The sequence below is a fragment of the Rattus norvegicus genome, chromosome 1 (assembly GCF_021556685.1).
Source record: "Rattus norvegicus strain SHRSP/BbbUtx chromosome 1, alternate assembly SHRSP_T2T, whole genome shotgun sequence".
NCBI classification, from domain to species: Eukaryota; Metazoa; Chordata; class Mammalia; order Rodentia; family Muridae; genus Rattus; species Rattus norvegicus.
The window spans coordinates 78,162,215-78,182,125 of NC_141534.1; the positions used below are offsets into that span (position 1 = coordinate 78,162,215).

Consider the following 19,911-nt stretch of genomic DNA (forward strand, 5'->3'; position numbering starts at 1 on the left):
CTAATCCTGGCCTAGACAGTTCTGAAGAGCAACTGGTCTTCAGTCCACGTTGGAAAGACAAAGGAGCTGATATCTACGAAGGATTGGATGTAGTGACAGCAGTGGTTGGGCAGATAGACTAGAAGAAAGGCTAGACAAACGTGCCAACAAGATAGATAAACTCAACAGCAAGACTTGAGGACAGAGAGGCAGAAAACCAAGCTTGTCCCTGGGACCTCCTCATAGCTGGCCATCACGCCAAGGTGATGGACCTTCCTAATTCAAGTAGCCTGATCAAGACGAGCTCCCACAGTGTGCCTAGCACCTTACCTCTCACCTGACACAGATCCAGTCAAATTGACAGCCAAGATCATCCTTCACAGAAGAATGAGAAGACCGACAGCTCACTACAATTGCAAGTACAGACCCCCAGGTTGTTCTCCAGACCAGAGAAGGCAAAATGCCCATACTACCACACCTTTACCTCCTTTCTACAATCCTGATTTATTAATTTTTTTTGCTACAAAAATTATCCTGAAGAGCGCTCCCTCTCTCTCTCTCTCTCTCTCTCTCTCTCTCTCTCTCTCTCTCTCTCTGTGTGTGTGTGTGTCCTGTGTCTCTGTCTCTCTGTCTGTGTGTTGTGTGTCTCTACATCTCTTTCTGTCTCTCTCTGTCTCTCTATATGTCATGTGTCTCTCTGTCTCTTTTTGTCTGTCTCTCTGTTTCTGTGTCTGTCTGTCTCTGTCTCTGTGTCTCTGTGTCTCTGTGTCTCTCTTGTGCCTTTATCTTTGTCTCGCTCTCTTATTACTTTCTGCTTACTGCAGAATAAAGTGATGGCGCCAGGATGAAGATTTTCTCTGGCTCTCCCTGCATTCCTAGCTTATTCCAATGTCCGGCACACAGTCGATATTTTATGTACACAGTCATGATTCAGTATCCACAGTGGATCTGTTCTAAAACTCCTGAGTATGCTACAACCCACACATACTCAGGCCCTTTATAGAAAAGGGCAGTATTTGCATATATTACCCGTATGGATTATCTCTTACAGTATTTATTTCATGTGTATGTATGGTGTCTGTTGCGGATGCACATGTGCAATGGCACACTTGTGGTCAAAGGATGATATTCAGGAGTCTCTTCTTCCACCTCATGAGCCCTGGGGAAGGAACTCAGTTCATCAGGCTTGGAAGCAAGTGCCTTGACTTACCAAGACGTCTCTTCAACCTCACATATACATTTTAGTCAACTTTAGATTAACTCTAGTACCTAATACCATGTAAATCCTATGTAGTAGTAATTACACTGTTGTAGGAAGTTCTGACCCTTCAAAAGTACCTATGTCTTTTCATTCAGGATGACATTTTGTTTCTAATTTTGTTTTGAGACAGGGTCTCACTGTGTAGTCCTAACTGGTCTTGAACTTGTTATGTAGACCAGGCTGGCTTTGAACTCACAGAGATCTGCTTGTTTCTGCCTCCCAAGTGTTGGGGCTAAAGGTGTATACTACCATACCAAGCTTCTGAATTTGTTTTCCATGCAAATCTTGTTGCATCTGTGGAGATGGACTCTACGGCTTGACAGGTAAATGGTCTGGGGAAGAGAGAGGGTGTGCATGTGCAGGGCACAGCATCAAAGAGAGGTGGCTGGGTAAGGCGCGGAAAGTGGAGGTCCAGAATTCAGAATTCAAGCAGAAGGAGGCTTCTTCATCTACACCCAGAGTCCCCATGAAGCGGGAAGAGAAATCCAGGCTGGTGTAGCTTACTGGGTAAGGAACTTGCCCCTGTGTTCTCAGAAGTATGGAAGAACAAAGCAAACATCTTCACCTCAGATGTGCATGATTCCCCGAGAGGCGCATGCACATTATACAATTTAGAAAACCCAGCATGTCCATAAAGACATTTTCAATATTTATGTGTGTGCATGTATGTGTGCATGCTTGCAAACGCCATGGCATAGGCACGGAAGACACAGGACAGCTTCTAGGTGTTAGTTTTCCCCTTCCACCATGTGGGTCCTAAGATCTTACTCAGGTCAGCAGGTTCGGTGGTGCCCTCATCAAGGGAGCCATCTTGCCCCCTCTCCTCATTTTTCTTTCTTTCTTTCTTTCTTTTGGGAAACTCTCAAGTAGCTCAGGCTGGCTTCCGATATGCTATATGGCTGAAGATGACTGTGAACTCCTGATCACCTGCTTCTGCTTGGCTGGTGTTCAGGTCACAGGTGCATGCTACCGTTCATGGTTTGTGTAGTGTTAGGATTGAACCCAGGTCTTCATGCCTGTTTCCACAGTATTATTGATTCTCACGTGTGGTTTTGTGTGGCCGCCTCGACGGAGAAGCAAGCATCTTTATTGAAGCATTATGCAATTTCCTTTCATCTGTATTGTGCTCCTGTGACAGTATCAGCAGCAAAGAATAAATGCAAAATTATTATGTTAATTTAACCAGGCCAGAGTGATGGCTTGGCTACCGAAGGTATTTGCCACCAAGGCTGAAGGACTGAGTTTGATCGCTATAACCCACATGGTAGAAGGAGAAAACTGGCTCAAACAAGTTGCCTTCTGACTTCTATATGCTTGCATTAAACATATACATATTTATAATATACACTAATATCACTATCTACACCAGGTACAGTGGCGCATTACTGTAATCCTAGAACATGGAAAAAGCCGGAGCAGGAAGATCGTCATGCATTTGAGGTCAGTCTGGACTGTAAAGCAAGATCCCGTCTCAGTAACAAGAACTGACTTAGTTTGTTAGTCGCTCATAGTCTTTGAGTATGGAGGACAGATAAATGGCTTACTTGTGAATAAATAAAAAGAAGAACAAATAGCATTTATGTTGCTGGTTCTTTGGGACAGCTTCTGCCTGGGATGGCAGAGACCCACACAGACCTGTACTCTCCTCCCTGCCTTCTGCAGAGGCCTTGTCTGGTGATGCATTTTAATTACATAAAAGTCTAAGGGCTGGAGTTTCAGGCTCTGTCTCCTACTGATCTCTCATCTGGCCATATCTGTTTCTATGGAAACCACAGCAGATAGAGAAGAGGAGGTGGCTGCCACAAGACCAGGGAGAGAGGCAGAACCTAGAGTATTATAGGTTCTGGACTCAGGCACACGTGTGTGTGTGTGTGTGTGTGTATGTGTGTCTGTCTCTCTCTGTGTGTATGTGTGTGTATGTGTCTGTGTGTGTGTATGTGTGTCTGTCTCTCTCTGTGTGTATGTGTGTGTGTGTGTGTCTGTGTGTCTGTCTGTCTCTCTGTGTATGTGTGTGTTTGTGTGTGTGTCTGTGTGTGTCTGTCTGTCTGTGTGTGTATGTCTCTCTCTCTGTGTATGTGTGTGTTTGTGTGTGTGTCTGTGTGTGTGTCTGTCTGTCTGTCTGTGTGTGTCTCTCTCTGTGTATGTGTGTGTTTGTGTGTTTGTGTGTGTGTGTGTGTGTGTGTGTGTGTGTGTGTGTGTAGGCTCAAACTGCCAGCAGCTTGGATTCACAGTGGCGATTCTGCAAAGGTTTGGGAGTACTAAAACAAGGGTCCATTGACCAGTGGCTTGTGTCCCTCTGAACTTCTCATCTATATGGAAAAAGGCTCAAGGTCTGTGAGGCGTTGGAAGAACCCAAATAAAGATGTCTAGCACATGGCTGCAGCCTGGTTTGTTATGGTAGCCTCTAACCTGTCCCCACCCAGAATCACCATGGAAGCTGCTGCTTGCTAAATCCCAGGTTACACCGCAGTAGCATGTGCCTGGGGCCAGTAAGAGGGCTCAGCACATAAAAGCACGTGCCACCAAGCCCGGCAGCCAGAGTTCAATCCCCAGAACCCACAGAGTGGAAGAAGAGAACTGACTTCTCCAAGTTGTCCCTTGAGTTCCACAGGTATATATTATGTGTGGACACACACACACACACACACACACACACACACACACACACTGTATTTTTTAAGAAAAAAAATGTTGTGCTCTTAGAGCCTACCATGTCTATTTCATACCAGTCATGTTCCCATCCCATTTTCCTTAAATTACTAGACTGTGCCTGAACCCATGTTTCATTTTTTGTATAGGGTACCTCTAAGTTCCGCCCCACAGTTACCTTGCTTACACTTACAAGTGAATTTCTATGTGCATACGGAGGCTATCTTACTCAGCTAAACAACGTGTGGCATATAGTAGGCCTTCAATATAGACAGCCTTGATGGAAGGAAAAACGGAAGGGGGTGGGGAGGATTGGAGCTGCTGCAGAGCGAGCTATGAGCTTAAAGTTGTTACACTGTGGAGCAAGCTGCCAGTAGAGGGAGCCCGCGATCATTCTTCAGTCACAGAATGGATGGGCAGAGACAGAGAAGCAAAGAACTTCATGGCTGAAAATTCTGTCCCTTTCTGGCGGGAGAGGAGCCGGTGTTGGGAGAAAGGGGGGAGCCACGGGATCTAATCTCTTGTGTGATGTGTCTGCTTTTCTTGGGGAGACCATAGTAAAGGTTTCCACACTTGCAGACTTGAGTGTAAACCTCTTTTCCCTCTACCCAGGTCCTCCACCTTCCTGACTCAAGCTGTCTGCCGTTTATACGTGGTTTGGAATGCCATACAATCTCCATGGGTCTCTAGTGACACTCAGTGACAATGACAACCAGAGCTACCTTGCTTTGACATAAGTCTGAACTGCTTGTTGTCAACTGGGGCTCCCTTCCACACTCAGAATAAAGTCCAAGCTGCTAAGGCCTTGGGTATACCTCTAAACCCTGCCTTTATCAAGCTACATGCTCCGTTCGTTCCCAGCTTCTCAGCCTTCCCCTGACTCTGGGGTTACTAAAGCCCAGGTGAGTGTTTCAGAATCTCACATACTGAAGACCCAATGCCTGTGCCTCCTGGTGCTTTGGAAGGGGGGTATTTATTCACTTAATCAGTTAAAAACGTCCACATTTATTTATTTGTGTATATGAAAATGCTGGAGCCCATACGTGCCTTGGTGCACATTCGAAAGTCAGAGGACAGTTTGAGGGAGTGGTTCTTTTCTTCCACACATGGGTGCCGGGGGTCGAACTCAGGAAGCTTAGTGCAAGTGCCTATCTTTTTTTTTTTTTTTTTTTTTGGTTCTTTTTTTTCGGAGCTGGGGACCGAACCCAGGGCCTTGCGCTTCCTAGGTAAGCACTCTACCACTGAGCTAAATCCCCAGCCCCGCAAGTGCCTATCTTTTTGGCCCACATTTCTTCTCAAGACAGGATCTTGTTATGTAGTCTGGTATGGCCTTGACATCACAGCAATTCTCTTGCTTCAAACTCCTGAGGGTTGGAATGACAGGCATGACCACCATTGTTGTCACGCGCAGCTATAAACAGCCGTCCTTTTATTTTTGCTATGCAGGAGACAGAGCCTAGGGCCTCCCTTACTGGTGGATTCCAGACATTCTGTGTCTCCAACCCTGGAGACAGGGTCTTTAAAACAAACAAACATACATTTATTTATTTATCTATTTGTGTGTGTGTGTGTGTGTGTGTGTGTGTGTGTGTGTATTGCTTCATGAATGACACAGTGTGAATGTGGAGGTCAGAAGTCAGCTTACAGGGGTTAGCCCTCTCCTAACATATGGGTCCTAGGTCGCTGAACTTGGGTCATCAAACTTGGCAGCAAGAGGCTTGCTTGCCCGCTGAGCCATCTTGGCAGCCCTGAAATAGAGTCATGATGGACATGATTAAGGCAAAATGAGAGGGCTGGTCGTCCATGTTTATAGCAACATTATTCACAAATAACCAAATTACAAGACTAATTTGGATGCCCATCAACAGATGAAAGGGTAGAGAGAGCGTAACACTCGGCAGCGTGTGCCTGCACCCCGCTCCCCTGCTCTCCCCAGCCCCCCTGCTGTGGCACATTATTCGAGCATAAAGCCATACAAAATTATGTCATTTGCAGGAAAATAGATGGAGATCATTATGTTAAACAAATAGGCCCCAGTCAGAAAGACAGGTATTATATATTCTGTCTCAGATGTGGAATCTAAATCTCATCATATTTATGACATGAGAACAGACGGGACAATGGAGGGAGGAAAGAGACCGCCAGGAGGGGTGAGAAGGGACTGGGGACTGTGTGGAGAATCATGAGCAGCAAACAATGACCCACATATGGAAATGTGGAGAAACCTGCTCTCTTTTGTGGTGTTGTGTTGAGACAGGGTTTCTCTGTAGTCCTGGCTGCTGGGAAACTTACTCTGGAGACGGGGCTGGCCTGGAACTTAGAGAGCCACCTCCCTATGCCTCCCGAGTGCTGGGACTAAAGGTTTACACCACCACCAATTGGCTGATACCTATTTTTTTTTAATCTAACTTTTTTTTTCTTGAGATATGATCTCATTTTGTAGACTGTCCTGAGCTGCATAATCCAAACTGCCCCTGAGCCTGTAATCACCTTTTCTGCTTCACCATCCTGAGTTCAGAAAACACCAGGCAGGAGTCATGACTTGAAATTTATTATTTCCTATGTCAAGTTAAAACCGAAAATCGAGAGCTGGAGTTATGGCTCCGTGGCTAAGGGTGCTTGCTACTCTCACAGAAAACCCAAGTGTAGTTCCCAGCATTCAGGTCAACGGTTCAAAAGAACCTGAAACTCCAGCTCTAAGAGATCTGGAACCATTACTATGCCTTTTTCCAGGTTGGGAAACTGAGGCACAGATTTTAAAACACTAGTTTTTTTCAGGGCTGGAGAGATGCCCCCGTCAGTAGAGCATTTGCCTTGCATGTGTAGGACCTGAGTTTGATCCCTGAACGTAGACTGCCCAGAGACCCCACTATGTAGACCAACGATGACCTTGAACTCTGAATCTTTTTGTCACTGTTTCCCCAGTATTGAGATTATAGGTGTCCTAGTTTTCACGGTGCTGAGGATTGACCCTGGGGTCCTACCCCACTTCTACTTTTCCTTCCCAGTTTCAAATGTTTTCTTTTTCATTTAAACACACGGAGTTTGTGTAGCATTGCCTGAAAGAGCGTGGATGTAAAACAATCTACTGGAGCCCGTGCAGTCTCTCAGAGGTTCACATCCCCGAAAAAACTGACTTTCTCTCCCTTAGCAGTCATCAACTGCCAATGGCTTGTTAGCTAGGAACCATATTTATTTATTTATTTATTTATTTATTTATTTATTTATTTATTTATTTATTTATTTATTTTTACGTTGATTTATTTAGTGTGTGTATGGGGAGGGTGTGTGTATGCAGGTGTCAGAGGACAACTTGTAGCAGTTGGTTCTCTCTAGTGCCTTTACCACTTATCCACCTTACCAGCCTGAATAGTTTTCTTCCTTCCTTCCTTCCTTCCTTCCTTCCTTCCTTCCTTCCTTCCTTCCTCCCTCCCTCCCTTTCTCTCTCTCTCTCTCTCTCTCTCTTTCTCTCTCTCTCTTTCTTTCTTTATTCTCCCTCCTTTCTTCCTTCTTTGTACTACTTTTATTTTTGGAGGTGGTGCCTTTCACCGAGGCTGATGGATTTGACTAAGCTGGCCAGCCATTGAGTATCAGGCCATCGAGCCTGTCTCTGTCCCCTCAGTGCTGGGGTTCTAGGCAAGAGCCACCATGCCAGACTTGTATGTGAGTTTTGAGGATCCAAACTCAGTTTTGAGGATCCAAACTCAGATCCTCATACTTGGACAGCAGGTACCTTACCTACTGAATGAGCTGTTGCTCCAGCCCTCCGTTTCTTTGAACTCTAAACATCCAGTGCAGCTCTTGGCCTCGAAGGGTCCCAGAACTAGATCAGAGGCTAATGAATGAGCAGTAGCCAGACGCTCAGAGTGTAGCCATAGTGTCTGATACAAAAAACAAAACAAAACAAAACAAAAACAAAAACAAAAACAAAAAATAGGCTCCAGTCATTAGCAGTGATGACTACTTTCTGAATGTGAACTGCCTGGGTTCAAACACCAACTCTATATAAGAGCTTTTTATCTTTAAGGGATGGATGTTATATTTGTGAATAAAATTGGGTCCTGTCCTTGAGGCCCGCTGTCTCATCAGGCCTAGCCAAATTGACAAGTTTCGGGTTCAGTGACAGTGACCCTGTTTATCCCTGCACACACACACACACACACACACACACACACACACACACACACATGAGAGAGAGAGAGAGAAGAGAGAGAGAGAGAAGAGAGAGAGAGAGAAGAGAGAGAATAAAATCAATGTGGGGTTCACGATGGTTTAGATCACTGTTATTAAGACACACAGCTTATCACCGTCTATGAGGAAGATGCAGTTGGCTATTCAGTCCTCAGACTTCAATGGCAACGTCCTCCACCTCACACATCAAGACCAAAGTCATCTTTCTAAACCATGGACACAACCACCTTGTTCTATTTTTTTTAATTAAAATTAAATTTTTTTCATTTTATGTGTGGATGGGTGACCTGTCGCCATGTGTGTCTGTGTGCCACGCATGTGCCTGGTGCTCATAGAGGTTGGAAGAGGGTCCCTTGGACTGAAGTGACAAGTAGCCGGTGCTGGGAAAGTGGGCCCGGGTTCTCTGGAAGAGCAGCCAATGCTCTCAGCTACTGAGTCACTGTGGTGACTGCACAGTGGTCAGAGGATTCTTCAGAGTAAATTCCCTCTTTCTGCTCACCATAAAAGTCCTGGAGATATAATTCAGATCATCAGGCGTGGTGGCTTTTACTGCCGAGCCACTTTTCCAGCTCTATTTTGCTTTTTATTTATTGATTCTGTTTTTGTATGTTTATGTACTGTGTGTGTGTGTGTGTGTGTGTGTGTGTTCGTGTCTGTCCGTCTGTCTGTGAATGCACATGTTCCATGGCATTCATGAAGAGATCAGAGGACACTTTTGTTTTGTCTTTAATATATATTCTTCCTATCCTTGGGGGAGGGGGGGTTGTACAACATGTTTTGATCATATCGCCTTCACCTCTAACTCCTCCCAGATTCAGCCTCCTTCCCTGGCCACCCAACTTTATGTCTTTTTGTTCTTTTAAAGTCTATCAAGTCCATTTTGCACTGCCCAGATATTCTGAGAGAGGGGAGATAGGCATGGAGTCCCACCCGTGACTGAAGAGTTATTGGTAATTAATAGTTGCTGGGAGAGGAGGGGCCAGGTTTCTCTAAGAGTGTAGCCCTGGTAAGTCCACCACATTCCGGTGGAAGGCCACAAAGGGCCTCGAAATTTTGAGGAGTCAGTTCTCTCCTACTGTGGACCTCGGGGATCAAACTCAGGTCATAGGCTTGCACGGCAAGCATTTTTACTTCGGAGCCATCTTGCTGGGCCATATTCCCTGATTATAAACCCCTCACTGTCTTCTAGAAAGAAAGTTGAAAGATGTAAATCTCGATACATTCCCATCACACCCGGGGCTATGAATGCTTATCAGCTTCGTGCAAAGAAAATGAAATATTGATAAACTTGTGATTACATCTCGGGCTCCTGCGGCTGCAGGCTTCCTCCCGCGAGGAGTAGTGCTTGTGGATATATCTTCCTTTGGGGAAGTGTTTTTATTACATAGTAATTGTGGGTGATGACTGTGACAGCTCAGAAGTCACCAGACGTACATTCTGAGCAGGCTGCCGAGAGGAATCTTCACACAGCAATTCCCAAACCAGCATTTGTTGATTATGAGCGCAGCCTACGTGTAATTGGTTTTTTTGTACTCCGTCTCTTTGGGTATATCCAGAGCTGTCAACGTTGTGATTTCTCTGGAGACACAGACAACAAACATGTTCCTCATCTTTTGAAACAAACAAGTTTCTATAGTGCAAACCGTGGAGATCACGTTTCCCAGGGGCGGACATACCTAAACCATTTGTCACTGGATCAGTTTTCCCTACAGCTAATCCCCCCTCAACAGCTGTGTTGGCCGCTGCGGTATGTCAAACTGCTCCTGACCCGCCTGGGGCCTCTGCTGGCAAGCAGGCAGCAGGGGACAGAGCTGACCGCCCTGCCCAGCGGCAGCAGCTGCAGACCTGTTGGTGACAGGAAAGCTGTTGATCGATCATCGCGGTCACGGGTAAAGTTGGTCACCCGTGAAGGCAGCAGCTCCCACCTTCATAGAGCAAAGTCTGAGAAGCCCCTTTGACGGAAAGGAGGGGAGGGAGCTGGGCCCAGGGAGAAGATTGCCTGAGACACCCCGGCTGCCTGCCAGCTTTCCTGCAGCAAAAGATCCCACCCACCACGGTGGGTTTAGGACATAGGCACAGGTTTGCCTGAAGTCAGAGATGGAGTCTCCCGCTGACGTTCTGTGGGCAGAGAACGCTGGGGCTTCAACTACAATTAGAGGAACGGGACGTATTTTACTGAGACACGACGGAAGCAAATAAACACGAAATCCAAGGTCCACAGGATTCGGTATCAAGAACGGCTCCGGGGCCTTCTTTTTTTTATTGTTATTTTTAAGTTTGTGAACAACAAAACGATAGATTTCATTACAGCATTTTAATACATATGTCTTTGTACTTGGCTTGTACTCACTCTCCGGTTACCCTTCCTGCCTGCCTTAGCCCTCTTCAGCCAGTACTATGTTCTCCTCATATTATGCGCACGCATACACACACACACACACACACACACACACACACACAAACACACACAAACACATATACACACAGTATTGTGTAGGAGTTCCCTCCAAGGAGAAAACCTTCCATCTTGGACGGAAATACCTTAAGACATCAAATGTTCAAGGGGAAGGAAAAAATTCTACCTTGTGGGAAGCTTGTTCAGCCCAGGAAAGAAGCAACAAAAGGGCGTTAAGAAGTCACTGAAAATGTCTACGATTCACTAGACCCCGCCCCCCCCCAAGCATGTATGAGCAGTAAGGACTGAAGAGAGACACTCTCAGGCCAGCTGAGCTGCCTGAGGAAGCAGAGACTAGTGGAGCTACCCAGAAAGGACACTGCCTAATCGGCGGAGCTGCCCTCAGGCTGTGCGGTGAGCGCCAGACTCCCAGCTTCGGTGAGCCGACATCACCCTGGAGTGGGTTTAGAGGATGAAGCGGTCTTTGAGTCAATTCTGCTTCTATAACTAACTCCTCACACACACTCCTGTGAGTAGCCCCAATGTAACTCACTGATCCACCAAAGGGGACTTTGGTGGTAACCCTAATTTGTTCTGACCTTGGCTCCCTATCTGTGGTAAGCAGACATTTGTCACAGCTCCCCAGGAACAGTGTCACACAACACATATACACATACATATACCTACATATATATATACACATATACTGATGCACAAACATACACATACACATATGCACATGTGTACACATACACATACACACATAAATATACATACACATACACCCAAGCATAAACAAGCACATGTACAGATACATATACGTATGCATATACATATATATAGATAGATGTAAACCCAGGTTTATACTCATATATCCAGATGCGTATGTATACATACACATATATATATGCATATATACATCCATACACATACAGGCACATATACACATATATACATACATAAATACACACATACACACATGTAAATATATATGTAAACTCACACATATACACATATAGATACATGTATACATATATATACATAAGTACATACACACATATACACACATAAATATCCATGTAGACACACAAGTACTCACATATACACATAAAAGTACATACACATGCAAATATGCATATACACAATGACACATACACGTACATATACATACACATACAAGCACATATGCATATATATTTAAATCTAGATTCCTGCAGCCTATAAGGACAGCTCTGCCAGCAGCCTCTCCCAGATGGCCTTAGTCTCCAGTCACTCAGTCACCATGAGGGAGAAATTCTTCAGTAAGTCTTGTTCTTTGACGTTGGCAAGCGATTCAACCCAGCTGTTGGGGGTCTCCCTTCCTCTGTTCAGATAGGGGTAGGGATGGCGCCTCCTCCCCAGGTCTTCTGCAGGTTGTGTGTCGGTCATGTAACAGAGCTGTGGATTTCAGAGGGAGAGAGGGAGTGTGAGTGTGTGTGAGTAGGGAGGCAGACTCTAGTCCAGTGGTGTGGCTGGCCCTGTGTCTGTGGAATGGCTGTAGTCTGTCATCCCACGTTCTCTGGTGGCAGAAAGCTTGAACAGCCTGAGGAAGGCTCCATGCTGCCAGAAGTTGTTAGTGTGTTCGTTTTGTCCTCTTCCTCAAAATTTGGATATGGGGGGGTTGGACCCCAAAATGATGTCTGTGGAGAGAGTTCTTTTGAGGACTCAAGTTTAAGGAGGTCAGAGGGTGGGCCCCACTGGGGCTTTCCTTCTAAGGACAGGAAAAGATACTTTTTAAAAGATTTATATACATTAAATTCTCTCTCTCCTCTCCGTTGTCTGTCTTCCTGTGTGTGTGTCTGTGTGTCAGAATGTGCATGTGTGTATAGCCTTGGAGATAGAAGAGGCTTTTAAATTCCCTGAACCTGGAGCTCCAGGTAGTTATGAAGGGCCTGATGTGGGTACTGGGAACTGAGCCTAGGTCCTATGATGTGGGTACTGGGAACTGAGCCTAGGTCCTCTGCAAGAGGCTACTGAGCCGCCATCTCTCCAGCCCCTCTCCCCACAGATCAATTCTGGACTTTCCTGGATTCCCTTTTCTCCTTTCTCCCCTTCCCTCCATTTTCTTCCTTCCAGCAAGTGAGTAAGCCTGGAAGAAAGTCTTCACCAGGAACCGAAGTCTACAGGCACCTCTAGTGTCCAATTTCTGCTTCCAGCATTGGGCGGGCAGTGGGGGTTAAAAAAAGCTTCTGCTGTTCACGTCACCCACTCTGTGCCATTTTGTTATGGAACTCTGGGCTGATGAATGAGGGGACTCAGACTTCTCCTTGTCTCACGGTTGTGTTTCCTGCTGGGTGGCTTCTACACCCTGTCTGAGAGCTATTTGAGATCAGAGAGCACGTCCCTCTTGTAGCTAGTGGAAGAGAAACAGGAGAAAGATTGTTTTTCTTCCTCCCGTTCCCCTTCTGCTCCCCCCCATTCTCACACACACACACACACACACACACACACACACACACACTCTCTCTCTCTCTCTCTCTCTCTCTCTCTTACTCCTCCAGACTGAGGTTAGTGAGTGGTCTTGTCTGGAATGCGAATAGTTTATCAATATATGCCTTGAAATAAGAGCTCGGATACTCGTGGAGACAGGATGTGAGACGCACATTCCATGCAGGCTGCCGTTAGAATAAAGCGTTCTTATCTTGAGAGTTTGAGTGAAGATTCCTTCTGATGGTAGACCCCCAAAGTCACTGCCGATAAATCCTTAAGTGCTTGTTTTTCAAAGTTCAAAGTTGGGTATTTTACAATAAAACAGTCACATGTGGGGGAGGGGAGAAGCCTGTGAAGTTTGCCCTGAGGGGGTGGAAGTCATAGATAGCAGGGCTGAAGAGATGATAAGCCTATCAATCATCCTGACTGGCAATCAAGAAGATAAGCCAATCGGGTCATGTGGTTTTTGGGGGTTTTTTTTGTTTTGTTTTGTTTTGTTTTGTTTTTTTCCTCAGTAGGATGAGTCTTTGAAGTTCTGGGGTGTGTTTGAAATCGAGCAAACATCTGATTTTCCTTTTCATTCTCCTATTCTTTCTTTTGAGATTTATTTTTGTTTCTGTGAGGATGAGCAAACATATCCCACAGTGCTCCAGTGATGCCAGAGGGTAGCTCTCAGGAGTCAGGATTCTGCTTCCACGATCCTGAGGCTGGAACCTCTGTTGTCATTCGCTGAGCTGTAGGCAGCCCCTCCGGGTGGGTTTCCCACCTGTCTTCCTCATGTAGGAATTCTGGGGCTACATGAGTAGCTACCACATTTGGCCTTTTCACATGAGTTCTGGGAACTCCGTTGGGTTGTTAGGATAGCATGCAGGTGCCTTTAATTACTGAGTCATTCTGTTGACCCTCTGTCTTTTTCCTATTACTTTAAATATTTTATTTTACTTTTATTTGTGTGCGTATGTATTATGTATGTATGTGTATATGTATGTATGTGTATGTGTGTATATGCTTGTATGTGTGCTTGTGTGTGTATGTATGTATGTATGTATGTATGTATGTATGTATCTATCTATCTATCTATCTATCTATCTATCTATCTATCTATCTATCTATATGTGAGTACAGTGCCTGTGGAAGCTAGAGGAGTCAGATTCCCTGGAGCTGGAGTTCAGCCAGTTGTGAGCATCCTGATTGTGAGTATTGGGAACCAAGCTTGAGTCTTCTACAAGAGCAGTAGCTGCTCTTACCTGGTGAGCCATCTCTCTAGCCTTTCCCCTTTAAATAGACTTCAAAACACAAATTTTCTCCGTTCTTCCCTTTTCTTTGTTTGTTTGTTTGTTTTTCTTTTCTTTTCTTTTCTTTTTTAGAGACAATGAAGACTTTTGTCTTCCAGGGTGTCCTGGGACTCCCTATGTAGCCAAGGATAATTCTTCTGTTTCTACCACCCGAGTGCTTACAGGCTTGTGGTACCATGCCTGGTTTTACAGAGACTGGACCCAGGGCTTGCTGTGAGTGATTATATAGGATTTGTGGGCTTCATGCTATACAGGCCATCTACCGACTGATCCCAATTCCCGACCCCAGAATTGTGTGTGTGTGTGTGTGTGTGTGTGTGTGTGTGTGTGTGTGTGTGTGTAAGATTTTATTTACATCTATGAGTGTTTTGCCTGTATGTATGTCTGTGCACCATATGAGTACCTGGTGCCTGCAGAAGGCGGAAGAGGGCATTGGGTTCCCTGGAACTGGAGTTACAGGTGGTTATTGTTGGTCCTGGGAACTGAACTTGGGTCCTCTGGAAAAGCAGCCAGAGTTTTAACCACTGAGCTATCTCTCCAGCCTCTACAACTGGACTTCAATATACTATTTTGCCCTTGTGTATCTGTTGATCTAAAGCTTTAGATTAGAGCAGTTTAAAGTTTTGATATTGCAAATGTTCATGGGAAGCCATCATGATCCACTTTAGAGGAAGGCAAGAGACAGGAGAGGGCAAGGCAACAAGAACCGATGTGAGCTTCAACTTGATCTCCAGCAAGAGTGCAGACACCTGGCAATATCTGGAGACAGGTTTGGTTTGCCACACAAGAGAAATCTGTGGGCTAAATGGATGGCTCTGTGGATAAAGGGGCTTGTTCTCAAGCCTGATGATGAGTTCTGTACCTTGACCCACATGGGGGAAGAAGAAAACTGACTGATGTCCCCTGTCTTACATGCATGTGGGTATAAACACACACACAGTAAATGAACATAACAAAAAATAACAACTTTACTGGTATGTGGTGAGTAGAGACTGAAAATTCTAAATAGCCTAAGAAAGGATCTTCCTCCCAGAAATCCCATACACTCACAAAGCAAAGCAAAGAATTCTCCAGTGCTGAATGTCCACAGTGCAAGACAAGAGAGCCCCTGGACCAGATGGCATCACCTGCTGAGGATCCAGTTGAAGCTCTCTTCTGTTGTAAAAGTAAAGAGAAGGACATGATGTTATTTGTGATAAAATGGATGGGTGGGGCTGGAGAACTGGCTCAGTGGTTAAGGACACTCGTTGGACCTTGGTTTGGCTCCCGGCATCTACCTGGCGGCTCACAACCATCTGTAACTCAAGTTCCAGGGGACCCAACACCCTCTCCTGACCTCTGGTACCAGGCATGAATATGGTACATAGACATGTATGCAGGCAAAATGTCCATAGGTACTAAATTAAAATAAATAAATCATTTTAAAAGAAAGAAACAGAAAATTGTAAGTTGCCATACTGCTTAGGAATAAACCAGACTCACAAAGACAAAGATTGCATATTTTCTCTCATATGTAGATAAGTATTCTCTCTCTCTCTCTCTCTCTCTCTCTCTCACACACACACTCTCTCTCTCTCTCTCTCTCTCTCTCTCTCACATGTGCTTGCATACACATGCAGGTATATGAAAGTAGTCTGGGGATGAAAGCAATCTGCTTTTTAAAATTGTATCAATTCCTCAACTAAAGGGATCATAGTGGGAAAGGGGGAAGGAAAGATTCTGTTCCAGAAGAGCAGGAAAATTTCTGTAGATTTTGAATTCTAGAAATGTCAGAGGCTACTCCCGTGAAGTCTCAACAAGATGGCTGCTAAATAAGACCTGGACAACGATGACTCCAATGGACATGCTAACACGGAGGGGCCAAAGCTTGCAAGACATCAGAGACAAAGAACTATGTGCAACTGCAGAATGCTGAAAGCAGGAGAACTAGTCTTTCCCAAGGAAGAGCACCCTTCTTGTCTACCCAATACCACTTTGTCAGCCCGGAGACAATGTATAAAGTAGTAGCATTTATAGACTGAACAAGTTGTATTTATGTTTCTAGAAATATATACACACATATACAATGTAGCCGCAACGAAAGAAACAGAGGTTATGAACCTCAGGAGTGCAGGGAGACTTCATGGGAAAGGTCCAAAGGGAGAAAAAGGAAGAGGAGAAATGATAGAATTATATTACAAACTCAAAAATAAAAATATTATAAAAAGCGTGCAGAAGTATTCGAGGGCACTGCACACGCACACATCCATGCACACATGAGAAAGCCAGAGGATGTGGGAGGTCCTGCTTTGTCATTATCTGTCACATTCTCCTTTGACAGTATCTTCCACGGAACCTAGAGCTAGGCTAGCAGCCACCCTAGCAGCCCTAGATTTTCTTATTTCTGCTTTCATGGATACACACACAACCACACCTGGATTTTTATGTTGTTTTTTTGGTTTTGCTTTTTTTTTTTTTTTAATGTGGGTCCTTGGATCTAAACTAGGGCTTTTATTGAGTGGTAAGCACCCTTACTCCCTGAGCCATCTCCCCAGGCTCCTGTCTCTTTCCTTCCTTCCTTCCTTCCTTCCTTCCCCCAACCCCTCTTTTTTTGAGATAGTGACATATAGCCAAGGCCGTCGGTGAATTCCCTGCGTAGCTGAGGTTGACCTTGAACTCTTGATTTCCTTCCTCCACCTCCCAAGTGCTGATTACACACCACAGTGCTCTGTTACAAAGAAAGACGAAGGAGACTAGAGAGAAAAGGGACAGGAAATGGTAATGTGAGGTCATCGTAATCAAACCGCATGATCAAAATGTTATCAAAGAATCCATTTACACAGGGAATTGGTATAATGAGTGCATTTATGCAATGACTGCATTCTCATTTTAGAAAAAAATTAAAGGAACTAATAGGAAATATCATGGGATTGTTGGAAGCATCTTGGTACCTAATAGGCCAGGGACATGGCTCCATGGGTAAAGGATTTGCCTTTGGAGATGATGCATGTCTATAATCTCAAGACTCCCACAGTGATAGGGAAGCCAGAGACTGGCAGATGCCTGAACTGAGGGTCAGCAAGCTTGGCATGCGCAGTAACAGGCAACAAAGATATCCCATCTCGAGCTAGGCAGAAGGCAAGGACTGATACCTCAGGTTTTTCTCAGACCTCCACACATATGGCACTGGCACACATGGCACCAGCACTTGCATACATGACTACTGACTCACACAGAAACACGCACACACATACACATATCAGACACACATCTTGCATATTACCTACATTAAAAACATAAAATAAAATTATTAGCAACTGTTATAGAGAGTGTTTTTGCAAGCACTTCCTGGTGCATATATCAAGTTCTTTTGGCATGAATGGGAGAGGACTGGCTAGAGATTGATGCTGCATCCTGGGAAACCTCTGAGAAGAGAATGGGAAGGAGGTGAGAAAGAAAGCAGGTCCCAGTCAGATGTGACAACTCAGGCCATTGACGGCAGCATGGAGGCCAACTGGAGTGTAAAGCATCTGTAAGTATCCAGATGTGGAGAGCTGGAGGTAGACAGGATAGGGTTCAGGCTTTGTAGAAAACTAGTTCTCTGTCGTTAATTGGTGATGAGTTCTCATGCAGAGGACAAGATGGGGGTGGGGTTAGGACTAAGTCATGAAAGCTGTACAAGTCAGATCTATTGGTGGAGAGGACAAGGGTGTTGGCTATGAGGACTAAGAGCCGAAAGTAGTGGTCAGGCAAGAGAAGCCTTTGTCCCCCACCCCCAACCCCCAATCTCATTATTCTAAGTGAATTATTCTGGTGCAATCTTGCCTTTTGGGTTCCAGTGGTGTGGCTAGAACCCAAGCACTCACACAGGATAGGCAGGCAAACAGTCTACCACACTTGTTGCTCTAAGGAAATATTTTTACATGGTACTGAGGGTTAAACCTAGGTTTCTGGGCACGGTAGACAAATGCTTTACTGCTGAGCCACATCTCCAGTTCTAGTTTTACTTTTATTTCGAGTGCTTACTTAGTTGCCCAGGTTGTCCTTGAACTTCCTCTGTCCTCTATTTAGGTTGTTTATTTATTTATTTGCATTTTCATGACAAGGTTTCTCTATGTAGCCCTGGCTGTCCTGGAACTTTCTCTGTAGACCAGGCTGGCCTCGAACTCAGAAATCTGCCTGTCTCTGCCTCCCAAGTGCTGGGATTAATAAAGGGGCGCATCACCACCTCCTGCTGATTGTCTTTTTAGTTTATTATATTTTTAGTATCATCATCATCATCGTCTTTGTCATCATCATCATCATCATCATCATCATCATCATCATCAGTGTGTGTGTGTGTGTGTGTGTGTGTGTGTGTGTGTGTGTGTGTGATCAAATGCCATAGAATTGTTTAGCCGGGTCAAAGAACAGTTTTTGGAAGTTGATTTTTCTCCTTCTACCCTGCGGGTCTCCGGGGTTGAACTCAGGCAGCTGGCTTGGCAGCAGGCCTCTTTACCCACTGATCCAGATCCATCTCGTCACCCCACCCCCAAGTCCCCAAGGAAATCTCGAGCTTGCAGTCCTCTTGTCTCAGCCTGTTAAGCAGCTGCAGTGCAGTCCTATGCCACAAATACAGTATTTCAAAGAAATTTAAACCAACCTAGGACTAGAAGGCTGACTCAGTGAGTGAAGCCCTTGTGTAAGCATGAGAACGCGAGTCTGAATCCTCAGCACCATTAACACGGTGCACGTGGAAGCCTATGCCTGTAGCCCAAGGACTGGGAGGTAGAGCCGGGCAGAGCCAAGGGATTCATTCATTCACTGGCCAGACTGCTGCAATAACTTCAGGTTTGACCCTATCTCAAAAAATATGGTCTCAGAGAACCAATGGAAGAAGACATCCCAACAACAAACTGTGGCCTCCACTATGCCCACAAGGAGGCACACACGCAGGTACCCTGCCACCAGGAATTAAAAGCAACACAGAAAACCCACAATGAGCACAATACAATCTTCCCTAGGAATAGAGCAGATACTGCCTGTGACACATGCTACCTGGCTTGCCTCATCCTACCGCGTTTCCTATCATTATTAAGTTTTTATATTTGGACTGGAATTAATTAGGAGAGTAGGGGAGTCCTTGGCTAATCCACACGAAGTCCTGGGTGAGAGTCTCAGCACGGTGTGGACCAGGTTTGGTGTTGAATACCTGTAAGTCCAGCTCTCCGTGGAGGCAGGAGAATCAGTAGTTCAAGACCAGCCTGGGATAAAAGAGACCTTATCTGGGGGGGGGGCAGCAAAAATAAACTACCAAAACATTAATATCTCACCTCTGGTTATTTTTCCCAAGAGTTTAAAAAATCTGACATTAGAAATGACATTTACAAAACCTTGGGCTTAGCTATTATTTGTCTGTGTTGCTAACATGTTTACACTTCACCTTTTAAATTTTCGCACCCCGTTGAGGCTGCACCCCCCACTCTCCCTTATCCTCGCCCCGCTGAACGTGGACAGACAGAGGGAACATTTCCAAGTGAGAGGAAGCAAGCGTTTAGAACATTCACACGAGGCTGAGTGGCCACGTGGACCCTCGGGTCTCCAGAATTCCGTGGGGCGAGCTAGGGGTGGTGTTGGCTTGCCGGCAGGATGTACATCCAAGTGATGGAGGCAGAACATTGCTTTCTTGCAGACATGTGGGAGGCAGCCCCTTC

General features: G+C 45.2%; 1 protein-coding gene across 6 annotated transcripts in view; it reads right to left on the reverse strand.

The window, feature by feature from the left end:
* Usp29 (ubiquitin specific peptidase 29) overlaps window positions 1–19,911 on the reverse strand; it is a 223,445-nt gene that overhangs the window by 37,186 nt on the left and 166,348 nt on the right. The window contains exon 1 of one of the 6 annotated variants that reach the window (NM_001108465.1): window positions 15,290–15,394. The exons of the other annotated variants lie outside the window; for them this stretch is intronic. The gene's annotated coding sequence lies outside the window, so the exon portion shown is untranslated. Of the gene's footprint in view, window positions 1–15,289; window positions 15,395–19,911 lie in introns of those variants that run through there. 6 annotated transcript variants of the gene reach the window in all.